The following is a 12,955-nucleotide window of genomic DNA, read 5'->3' as shown; positions in this document are numbered from 1 at the left end:
TAATAATTAAAGTTTGTTTATCATTAAAGAGGCTAAATGGAACTTTACCTCAGGGGTGCTCTTTATCCAAAACGTCCCCTAAATAGACAGAAATATCGTCTAAAAATGTTTGATAGAAATGGATACATCTCTCAACACCGATGAGCAAAATGTTATATTGTCTATTTAAAACTAAGGATATGTGTGGTTTCATGATTTAAAAACTGAGATTCATATTTTTATTTTATATGTATATGAACCACCCAGCCAACAGTTGAGCCAAAGAATTAGCAACTGAACTTCTTTAATAGAGCTTTGATATATAAAAACACTCTGTATTCCCTCAGCCGGACTCCGACTCCACCAAGCACTCCACCCTCTCCAACAGCTCCGATCCCAGCAGCCCCCCCAGCCCCAACTCCCCCCACCGCAGCCAGCTAACACTGGACGGCCTGGAGCACACCCTGGACGGCTGAGGACCACCCACACACCTTACACACACACACACATATAATGCGTGCTTAATCACTCAACACCTACATTCGACATAGAACTTGGGTATCGCTGCAAAGTGCCAAGAACAGACTTTGTGGACAAAATGCCACCGCTGAAGCCTTTTCTGCGTGTGACGAGCATAGACCCTCAAAAAGGGAGGGGCACATGGTATTTGAAGCTAACGCTAAAAAAACAACAACAAATCAGCCAGTATAGATTTGTTTTTGTTTTTCTTCATTTCTGGCCATAAATGTTTCCTATGAGTTAAGGTTATTATTACTTAGTTGAAATGATCAATACATAGAGGTGAGATGGGGCTGAATTGAAAACAGAGATTACTGATGGGGGACTCACAGAAAAAGCATTAATGATGAACTGTCCTAATCATAGGTATAAGTTTTTTTGTTTTTTTTTAAACAAAGACGAGAGGGAAATAACTGTTGTTTTTAAAGCGTATAGTATTTTACACGGACATGTTAAGCTCGACTTTGCGGACACAAAACAGAACGGTGAAAGAAATGGCAGACTTTTTTCAAGAACCATAACCCCCACACACACACACACACACACACACACTTCCCAGCCCCTTCTGTACTGGCGTTGTAATCCTATTGAGCTGTTCCCGGACCATTTTGAGAGCTGTACCTTCCTAGGGGACGAGCTGCCATTCAACTCAACTGACTGCAGGGGTTTTAGTGTAAAGCTAAATTAGTGGGCATATTTTATAGCTTTTACATCTCCTGCCAGCCTTTGTAAGATGCGTTGTTTTTAACTTGGATCTTTTGCCAGAAAACGTATAGTTGGCGCCATAGCAACCAGAAATGGAAGAAGAAATAAAAACAGAATCATGAGACTTTAATTTCTCGATATGCGGTTTTAAGTTGATAAGTGGTGGGAATCTGAACATAGCGAAAAGGACCACATTACTCATAGGATTATTAATAAGAGTCCTTCACAAGCTGCTGCTGCTTTCGTGTGCTATGTTTAAATAAATAAATAGGTATGTGTGTGAAGGCCTGCTCACTATAGAGAGAACCCCCCTGGCCAAGGCCCTCGCATTTTAAATCGTTCAATCATGAGAGTGGGAAGCATTAGCGGTGGTGTACAGTCATWGCGCCGTACCGCCACAGGGGGGTGTCTGAATAGTTTTTCCTCCAGTGTGGGATGTTTCATTGTACAGAAGTATGAGATACAGTACAGGCATGTGTGGCATATCCAGTTTAATCACTCTAGTGTGCCTTCAGTGCCATTTTGTTTTATAGCACCTCGTTCAGATCAATTCCCGAAGTGATTTTAAACCTGCAGGCTATCGGTGAGAGGGGGGTTTTTTCAGAAACACTGTATTAAACTTGCACATGTTTTAGTCCAAGGAATATCATCTTTTGATTTTGTGTCAGTGATCGTTCTCGTTCCTTTTATTCTTCCCGGACTTCTGTTCAGCTCTCCGAAGACGGGACTTTTTTTTTCTCTCTTCGAAACACTACTGCTTTTTTTTCCTCTTTAAAAAAAAAAAATCACCAGTTGGAATCTTTGTAATTATTGAATTGTTAGCAACAAACATTTGAACAGACAATAAAAGAGTATCTGTTGTGCTTCTCTTGTCTCTGTGTGCTTTGTGTGTTGTTTTTATATACAGTATTGTTATTTTATGAATTGTTATCAGCTCAGAACACACAATGTTGATGCTATGAATGTYGATTTTGTTTTTGTGATGCATCAAGTAAAGAAAGAAATATTGTGAAAAGTTAAGGAGAATTGAATGCAAGAACCTTGCTAGGAAAATGGAATGGTATTGAAAAACAAGAATTCTGCTGATAGTGCGATTCATGTAATTTTGCAGGGAGAGACTATAGTCACGCCTGATGCCGAAATTGATGACTTACAGTGCATTCGGAAAGTATTCAGACCCCTGTACCTTTTTCCACATTTTGTTACTTTTACAGCCTTATTTTAAAAAATGCATCAATCAAAGTTTTGAGAATGACACAAATATTAATTTTTACAAAGTCTGTTGCCTCAGTGTCTTTATATYTTTTTGTCAGATGTTACTATGGAATACTGACAAGCATTTCATAAGTGTCAAAGGCTTTTATTGACAATTACATGAAGTTGATGCAAAGAGTCAATATTTGCGGTGTTGACCCTTCTTTTTCAAGACCTCTGCAATCGGCCGTGGCATGCTGTCAATTAACTTCTGGGCCACATCCTGACTGATGCCAGCACATTCTAGCATTATCAATGCTTGGAGTTTGTGGGTTTCTGTTTGTCCACCCGTCTCTTGAGGATTGACCACAAGTTCTCAATGGGATTAAGTTCTGGGGAGTTTCCTGGCCATGGACCCAAAATATCAATGTTTTGTTCCCCGAGCCACTTAGTTATCCCTTTTGCCTTATGGCAAGGTGCTCCATCATYCTGGACAAGGCATTGTTTGTCACCAAACTGTTCCTGGATGGTTGGGAGAAGTTGCTCTCGGAGGATTTGTTGGTACCATTCTTTATTCATGGCTGTGTTCTTAGGCAAAATTGTGAGTGAGCCCACTCCCTTGACTGAGAAGCAACCCCACACATGAATGGTCTCAGGATGCTTTACTGTTGGCATGACACAGGACTGATGGTAGCGCTCACCTTCCCTGGACAAGCTTTTTTCCGGATGCCCCAAACAATCGGAAAGGGGATTCATCAGAGAAAATTACTTTACCCCAGTCCTCAGCAGTCCAATCCCTGTACCTTTTGCAGAATATCAGTCTGTCCCTGATGTTTTTCCTGGAGAGAAGTMGCTTCTTTGCTGCCCTTGACACCAGGCCATCCTCCAAAAGTCTTTGTCTCACTGTGCGTGGAGATGCACTCACACCTGCCTGCTGCCATTCCTGAACAAGCTCTGTACTGGTGGTGCACCGATCCCGCAGCTGAATCAACTTTAGGAGACGGTTCTGGCGCTTGCTGGACTTTCTTGGGCGCCCTGAAGCCTTCTTCACAACAATTGAACCGCTCTCCTTGAAGTTCTTGATGATCCAATAAATGGTTGATTTAGGTGCAATCTTACAGCAACATCCTTGCCTGTGAAGCCCTTTTTGTSCAAAGCAATGATGACGGCACGTGTTTCCTTGCAGGTAACCATGGTTGACAGAGGAAGAACAATGATTCCAAGCACCACCCTCCTTTTGAAGCTTCCAGTCTGTTATTCAAACTCAATCAGCATGACAGAGTGATCTCCAGCCTTGTCTTCGTCAACACTCACACCTGTGTTAACGAGAGAATCACTGACATGTCAGCTGATCCTTTTGTGGCAGGGCTGAAATGCAGTGGAAATGTTTTTGGGGGATTCAGTTKATTTGCATGGCAAAGAGGGACTTTGCAATTAATTGCAATTCATTTGATCACTCTTCATAACATTCTGGAGTATATGCAAATTGCCATCATACAAACTGAGGCAGCAGACTTMGTGAAAATTAATATTTGTGTKATTCTCAAAACTTTTGGCCACYACTGTACACATGACAAAGCGAAAACAGGTTTTATAAAAAAMAAATACCTTATTTAATACCTGAATCCAATGGAAACAAGATTCACCTGAGCTCAATTTCGAGTCTCATAGCAAAGGGTCTGCAAAAACATTTGTTTTTAATACATTTGCAACAATTTCTAAATACCTGTTTTCGCTTTATCATTGAGGTATTGTGTGTAGATTGAGGAAAATTTTTTATTTAATCCATTTTAGAATAGGGATGTAATGTAACAAAATGTGGAAAAAGTCAAGGGGTCTGAATACTTCCCGAATGCAGTGTACATAGGACTGTAATTCACATGAATGGGTACTCTGGGTAAAATACATTGTGGCTTTGACATATATTGTGTGATTCAATGAAATGTTGTGAATTGTTTTGCTTATTTTCATTAGCTAACACTTGCCAAAAGAAATAGAAGAACCTGAGGGTCACTTTTAAAAAAGAGGAGTAGGAGAGGGTCACGTGCCAGACCATCGGCCCGGGAAATTCTTGGCTGTCATGAGGTTCCTCACACCCTTACTTGAGAACAGGCTAACGACAAGCGATATGCTACCACTTAGACAACCAGCAGCTCCCACCCAGCCACCAGGTCCATCTAGCAGTCCAGACAGAGAGTGATGAGGCTGAGCCCCTGAATGTGCTCCCACCAGGAGCTGACCCTACCAGCCTCAATGTGCTCACACCAGGAGCTGACCTCTACAGCCTCTCAATGCTGCTCCCACCAGGAGCTGACCTCCCTAACAGCCTCAATGTGCTCCCACCAGGAGCTGACCTACAGCCTCAATGTGCTCCCACCAGGAGCTGACCTACAGCCTCAATGTGCTCCCACCAGGAGCTGACCTCCTACAGCCTCAATGTGCTCCCACCAGGAGCTGACTACAGCCTCAATGTGCTCCCACCAGGAGCTGACCTAACAGCCTCCATGTGCTCCACCAGGAGCTGACCTACAGCCTCAATGTGCTCCCACCAGGAGCTGACCTCCTACCAGCCTCAATGTGCTCCCACAGGAGCTGACCTCCTACAGCCTCAATGTGCTCCCACCAGGAGCTGACCTCCTACAGCCTCAATGTGCTCCCAACCAGGAGCTGACCTCTACCAGCCTCAATGTGCTCCCACCACGGCAGCCTGCACCGTCCTACAGCCTCAAAGTGCTCCCACCTGTACCAGGCCCAACGGTACGACTTAGACCGCACATGCACTTTGTCATGTTCTCCCACTGCTGAGACTGCATTTACAATTCACACACATACTGGTGTGATACACTGGTTTAACTTGGTTTAATTTACTATGCCTGTTATTTAAAAATAAAGTGACTATGTTCATTGATTTTGTGTGTAACCATTCATTTTACAGTGGAGACTCACAGGAAGGCCATATCTACAGAAACATAATGCACGTTACCAGTGTTTCAGATTCATTGTCTTATGGACACCAAGGAATTCACTTGAATTKGAACACTGAATTGAACTACTAGTTTTGTAGTATTTAATTAATCTACACAGCTCCAAGCTTAACACCTACTGCTATTCTTAAAGGGGAATTTCACCCTGGGGGAAATCTGGGCTTGTCTTCATCAGGTCTGAGGTATTTCTAGGACAGTGAAATGTGGTTCACACATAATTGCCCAGGAGGAAGGCGGGTCAGAGTTTTGCACACTGAATGATACACCCTATGACGGCTTCCGGTGTGATGGGGCATTTCGGGAAGGCACTATGTTAAATACTGATCGCAAAACACGTTTTTGTGGGTGTCGATATGGTTGTCCTTGTTCGATAGAGCCATTGGACGTCTTTTAGCTGTGTTCTTTTTGGTGGATTCATTGCTAAATATTCAAACAGACACATTTGTTTCAGTCTCCGAAAGACTACAACTTGTGTCGGAGGTGCTTTTTGCTCTGGCCCCCGTCCCTCCCCGAAGGCAGGCTTTTTTGAAAAGCAGGCGGACATTAACAACAATGGCTTCAAATGATTCCTCTCATCAACACGAATTCGACCATGGAGCATTTTACTGATGCTCTATTAGCTAAATGGTGACATTCCTCCATACATGTTTCAACCAGAATATAGCTAAGAGGATTCAAAACAAATGTTTTTTTTACCTTTATTTAACTAGGCAAGTCAGTTAAGAACAAATTCTTATTTACAATGACGGCCTACACGGGCCAAATCCAGACGACGCTGGGCCAATTGTGCACCGCCTTATGGGACTCCCAATCACGGCCGGTTGTGATATAGCCTGGATTTGAACCAGGGTCTGTAGTGACGCCTCTAGCACTGAGATGTAGTATCTTAGACCGCTGCTCCACTCTGGAACCCTAGTAGGATTTAGCTAACGTTAGAAACTCAGCTAAAGCCGATGCCAGCACTAAGAGGGCAGATGACAAATACGGTGCCTAGCTAAGTAAGTTATTTTTCCTGCAAGCCACCTACGTTAGCTAGCTAGCTAACTTCAGCTTATTTACTGAAACCCATATTGTGTATTGCTGGCTAATATATTACTGTYTTACAGTGGGGGAAATCAAATAATTGTTCTGTTTGCTAACTTAGCTGGTTAACTATGTAGCTAGCTAACTAAAAATGGAAGAGGTTTTACAATCAGAGATCTTTTGTATCTTGATTGTAAAACCTGTTTTCTTTTTAGTCATAGATATGGCTACTAAACAGCAAGCTACAACATTACAACCAGCCACCTAAAGCTAGGTTTACCAGCAAACGTTAGCACATGACTGGAGTTGGCTAGCTAGTCTGCTAACATGTTATGTGCCACGCCTCACATTTGTAACTTGTTAGCAAACGTGTAACTTCAGCAACTGTAAATAATTTTACTGGTTAGCTATGTAACATAATTTACGAGGATTGACATTAGTTATGATTATGACCTGGGATGCATTCCAATCTCACTAAATTATAGGCGTGATGCAAGATAAGATTCCAAACAGATGTCAATAACAAGTATTGCACATCCAGCAAGCTAGCTAAGTTTACAAAAAACAGTGAGGAGAAACATTAATACAARTATTTACTGATGTAAATCTCAAACTGACACTGATTTTACTATACAAAATATGTGCCTAAGCATGCCTGATAGACATGGCTGTAGGTAGATACTGTCTACCTACCTACCTAGGTACATTTGTACTACCTAGGTACATTTGTACAGTCTGGTCACTGTGCAAAGGTTGAGTGTTTATTTTTATTAGGCTAGATATTGTCGTAAATATAATCTTCGTGCCTATCATTGGCGACCCATTATTCCGTGCAGGTGGGGCAGAGCATGGTAAAAACACAACATGACAACAACATGCAAGCAACACAACATGCTCGCAACACAACATGGTGGCAGAAACACAACATGGCAGCAGCACAACATGACAACAACATGCTAGCAACACAACATGACAACAGCACAACATGACAACAACATGGTAGCAGCACAAAACACGGTACAAACATTGTTGGGCACAGACAACAGCACAAAGGGCAAGAAGGTAGAGACAGCAATACATCACGCAAAGCAGCCACAACTGTCAGTAAGAGTGTCCATGATTGAGTCTTTGAATGAAGAGATGGAGATAAAACTGTACAGTTTGAGTGTTTTTTGCTGCTCGTTCCAGTCGCTAGCTGCAGCGAACTGAAAAAAGGAGCGACCCAGGGATGTGTGTGCTTTGGGGACCTTTAACAGAATGTGACTGGCAGAACGGTGTTGTATGTGGAGGATGAGGGCTGCAGTTGGTATCTCAGATAGGGGGGAGTGAGGCCTAAGAGGGTTTTATAGATAAGCATCAACCAGTGGGTCTTGCGACGGGTATACGGAGATGACCAGTTTACAGAGGAGTATAGAGTGCAGTGATGTGTCCTATAGGGAGCATTGGTGGCAAATCTGATGGCCGAATGGTAAAGAACATCCATCCGCTCGAAGGCACACACCTGCAGATCTATAAATGACGTATCTAGCACGTATCTAGCAATCTAGCACGGGTAGGATGGTCATCTGAATCAGGGTTAATTTGACAGCTGGGGTGAAAGAGGAGCAATTACGATAGAGGAAACCAAGTCTAGATTTAACTTTAGCCTGCAGCTTTGATATGTACTAAGAAGGACAGTGTACCATCTAGCCATACTCCCAAGTTCTGAACCGTTAGAGAGAATGATAGTGCAGATAAGTTTATCAGCTTTTATTTTTTTCTCATCACATTCCAGTGGGTCAAGAAGTTTTACATATACTCAATTGAGTATTTGGTAGCATTGCCTTCTAAAGTTGTTCTAACTTTGTCAACACGTTTCTGGGTACCTTTCGCCAAGCTTCCCACAATAATTTGGGTGAATTTTGGCCCATTCCTCCTTGCAACAGAGCTGGTGTAATCTGAAGTCGGTTTCGTGGCCTCCTTGCTCGCCACACACTTTTCATTGTTCTGCCCACAAATTTTCTATATGATTGAGATCAGGGTCTTTGTGATGGTCTCAATCCATATTTCCTTGACTGGTGGTTGCTCTTTAAGCTCATTTTTGCCACAACTTTGTGAAAGTATGGCTTGGGGTTTCAGTTGTCGTCCATTTGAAACCCAATGTTGGGACCTTTAAACTGGCTTTAACTTCCTTTGAACTAGATATCTTGAGATGTTGCTATCAATATAATCAGCATAATTCTTTCAGCCTACCTCACTGATTGCATCTATTTGTGAGTGCACCAGTCCCTCCTGCAGCATAAGCACCCCACACATGATCGCTTTGCCCGCGCCCTCCTGAAGTTATCTCTCAGGTTGAGATGGTGTTCTTCGCTTGCAAGCCACTCCCGTTTTTCCTCCAAACATAAGATGGTCATTATGGCCAAACAGTCCTAGTTTTGTGTCAAGACCAGAGAATCATTTTCTACTACAAAGATGATATGATCTTTGTCCACCATAGTGGCAGTTGAAACCGTAAGTGACTGGGCTTTTTATTTGGTGGGTTTTGGGAGCAGTGGCTTCTTCTTGCTTGCAGGCGGCAACTCTTCAGGTTAGTCGATTATAGGCTCGTGTTACTGTGGATAATAGATGTTTGTCCTGTTTCTCTCAGCATCTTCACAGAAGTCACTTTGCTTGTTGTTTTCTGGGATTGATTATGACACCTTTTCGCACGCGAAGTACATATCTCTAGGAGACGAACGGGTTCCTTCCTGAGCGGTTATGACGCCGGCTGCGTAGGCCTCCCAATGGTGTAATTATAGTTGCGTAACTATTTCGTTTGTACCAGATGAACAAGTGGTACCTTCAGGCGATTGTGAAATTGTTCCCAAGGAGTGAATACCAGACTTGTGGAGTTTTGACAATTGTTTTCTTGGTCTGAAGTGCAGGCCTCTTTCGCTCAGTCCGTTTCTGCCCCGCTGTTCCCTGGCAGCAAAAGGCACTCGGGTCCCTCTCGCTCCTCACTACATATGAGATATATATATTGCGCCAGGCCTGTTTGGTCTTCTTGCCACTCTCTGCTCTGGAGGGTCTTTGGGGCTGATTTTTTTTGATTTTTCCCCAATGATGTCAAGACTAAAGAGGCAACTGAGTGTGAAGGTAGGCCTGAATACATCCCAGGTAACCTCCAATTGACTTAAATGTTGTCCAATCAGCCTATTCAAAGTTCTAAGCATGACATCATTTTCTGGAATCTTTCCAAGCTGGTTACTAAAGGCACGATAACTTAGGTTGTAGTGTAAACTTCTGAACCGCAGTGGAATGGTGTGATTACAGTGAATGATAAGTGAATAACATGTCTGAAAACAATTGTTTGGTAAAAATTATTTTGTGTCATGCACAAAGTAAAATGGTCCTAACGGTGCGCAAACTATTTTTTAACTAAGAATTTGTGGAGTGGTTGAAAACTAGTTTGTAATGACTCAACGAGGTTGTAAACTTCGACATACATGGATGGCTTGTCCGTCTAATAATTGATTTGGTTGGTACATTTTATACTATCTACACAAAGATAAATTACATTTAATTTTTTTAACTAAACCATCTGTTAGTAGTTGGATTATTGCACTCGTTCTCGGAAATGTTGTTTCCAGTTTGAAATGCTGAGACTACGTCAAGGATCTAATCTTCCTACCCTGGCAAATCTTTTTTGAATGCAGGTTGCGGTTGATTTAAACAATTTCCACTTGTTGAGATTTATAGTACTCTGCTGGATTCCAATAGCAATTACACAATATTTGCGAGCCAGCATAATGTGATTGCAGGCCTGAGTGGCTGTAAACCAAGGTTTTTTTCCTAACACCATTGAGTGTTAGGGTTTAACTAAGCCTGTCAACAATGGCTTTAACATAGACACATCTTTCATAAATAATTGATTTTTTAAAGGCTGGTGGATACATTCATGCAGGGTTCTAATGAATAATTTAGATAATAAAATGGTTTTCTAGGTAGAGCCATATACAAGGTGGTTATTCTATGAAGAACCTACTTGTGACCCTCTGAAAGGGTTTCCCTAGCACCAAAAAAGGGTATATGAAACTGAAGTACACTAATTGAATCTATCTTAGCACACATTGTTTTAAGAGTGCATGTAAACATTCTCTTTGAGCTCATTCCCTTTTTGATGTTGGGCTATGTTCCAGAGGGATTTTTCTTCTAATTTCACCTCTGTTCTCGTTATACAAAGGTGTGAGAGTTTTCAGTGACTGTCTGCAGTACTCTCCATACAAGCGGTTTCTCCTTAAGGTTGCCTGGCTCTATCTTTTTAAAGGGGAAAAAACTAATGATGATCTTCACAAGGTAAGGTTTTATGTGTCCGATAAAAGGGAAGTTGAAGCCCATTTATTTGGAGGGGAGAAGCGAGTTTCTCCTGAAATGTAATGTTCTGGAGATGTTTGGTTTAAACAGAACTCGCAGCCGGCAAACACACAAAACACATTCAGCCTTTTCATGTTTGAATAGAGAAATGGAGGGAAGAAACTATTTGCGCTTGGAGGATCCTGTTTTTCATGACGGGAAAAGATAGAAATAATAAGTTACAGTATCTTTGATTTCTAAAGCGATATGAAGATTCGAGTAAAACGGTAGATTTCCACTATAAAGCGCGCTTACACACTATAGCGCGCAGTCATGAAAAACGTGACGATTTTAAATGGGTACTAGGAGTATTGAGGAGTTACCATGACTGTAACTTGTTTATTCTTCTTTCTTTCTTCTTTTTAGCTTTCCTGTCATTCTACTCCTAAACTCGCACATGTATCAGGCCACAAAAGCACGGGGTGATAGGTCTTCTCCAGAGCCATGGCGTGAGTTCTCTGATTTTCTTAAACACCGCCAAAACTCTTCCTCCGATACCTATGCCATCTCACTACGTGCCTCCAGTAATTAATTGGATCAGTGGAACATCACTTATTCTTCTTTTGGCTCTGCATCTCCGAAAGTTTGGATTTTATATACAATGGACTATGATGTTAAAGTACAGACTGTTCAAACACTTATGTGTTTCAAAGCCACGAAAAGTATAGCCTAAATTGGCTTGTTGCAGTGTGAGGCGTCACTACAGACCGGGTAGGGAGGTTTGCCGGTAGGAATGTCTTCGTCATCACGACGCTCTAGCAGACTCCTTGTTGGCGGGTCGGGTAGCCTTGCCGTTCGCATTTGTACAGTGTTTCTCTGAACATTCTCGGTGTTGAGCTGGCTTCTGGGTTACGGAAGCAGCGTGTCAAGAAGTGCGGCTTGGCGGTCGTGTTTCGGAGGAGGCATGGTCTCACATTCGCACTTCTCCGAGTCCAAACGGGGACACGTTGATAGCGATAGTGGGAAACTAGACTGTAACTATACCAATGTAGATATCACGGAAATTGTGCTAAACGCGGGTAAAGTACAAAAATATATTTACGTTAGTTTTGGTCCCACATTCCTTAGACGCTAATTGATACATCAATATAAAGCTTGTGACTCAAAACATTTGTTGGATGCATTTTTTTGTTTTGTTTTGTTTTTGGTTGGTGTGTTTCATGATTATTTGTCCCAAAGTAAAGTATTGGATTCACTACGCTTGCAAGCCTCCCGTCTTTTTTCTTTTTTCCTTCAAAACATAACGATGGTCATTATGGCCAACCATTTCTATTTTGTTTCCATCAGACCAGAGGACCATTTCTACAAAAAGTAATGAACCTCTTTGTCACCAATGGTGCAGTTTGCAAAACCCGTATGCTTGAGCTTTTTTTTTTAATATAATTGTGGCGGTTTTGGAGCAATGGCTTCTCCTCTTCGCAGAGCGGCCTTTCATGAGGTTATGTTCGATATTAGGCCTTAGTCGTTGTACTGTGGATATAAGATCCTTTTCTTGTACCTGTTTCCCTCCAAGCCATCTTTCACAAAGGTCCTTATTGCTGTTGTTCTGGGATTGATTTGCACTTTTCCGCACCGCACAGTACGTTCATTTTCTCTAGAGACAGAACGCGTCTCCTTCCTGAGCGGTATGGGTAACGGCTGCGTCGTGGTCCCATGGTGTTTATTACTTTGCGTACTATTTGGTTGTACAGATGAAAGTGGTAACCTTCAGGCATTTTAGAAATTGCTCCCGATAGGATGAACCAGACTTGTGGAGGTCTAGAACGATTTTTTTTTTCTGTTGGTCTTGGCTGTTGTCTTTATGAAATTTTCCCATTGATGTCAAAACACAAGAGGCACTTAGAGCTTTGAAGGTAGGCCTTGAATAACATCCAACAGTTTACCAGACCTCCAATTGACTCAAATGATTGTCAATTAGCCCATATCAGAAGCTTTTCTAAAGCCATAACGTCATTCTTCTTGGTAATTGTTCCAATAGCTGTATTAAGGCACAGTCAACTTAGTGTAATTGTAAACTTCTGACCCACTGAATTGTGATAACAGTGAAATAATCTGTCTGTAAAACAATTGTTGGAAAAATGTGTTTCATGCACAAATGTAGATGTCCTAACCGACTTGCCAAAACTATAAAAGTTTGGCTTAAGACATTTGTGGAGTGGTTGAAAAAAAACTAAGTT

At 41.9% G+C, this 12,955-nt stretch overlaps 1 pseudogene; it reads left to right on the top strand.

Moving 5' to 3' along the window:
• LOC111954050 (serine/threonine-protein kinase MRCK beta-like) overlaps positions 1 to 2,070 on the top strand; it is a 122,209-nt pseudogene extending 120,139 nt beyond the window's left edge.
• The last annotated feature ends 10,885 nt before the right edge of the window (positions 2,071 to 12,955 follow it).

The sequence above is a fragment of the Salvelinus sp. IW2-2015 genome, linkage group LG28 (genome assembly GCF_002910315.2).
Source record: "Salvelinus sp. IW2-2015 linkage group LG28, ASM291031v2, whole genome shotgun sequence".
Classification (NCBI taxonomy): Eukaryota; Metazoa; Chordata; class Actinopteri; order Salmoniformes; family Salmonidae; genus Salvelinus; species Salvelinus sp. IW2-2015.
Note: the sequence above shows the minus strand (reverse complement) of the source record. Positions and strands in the feature narration are given on the sequence as shown.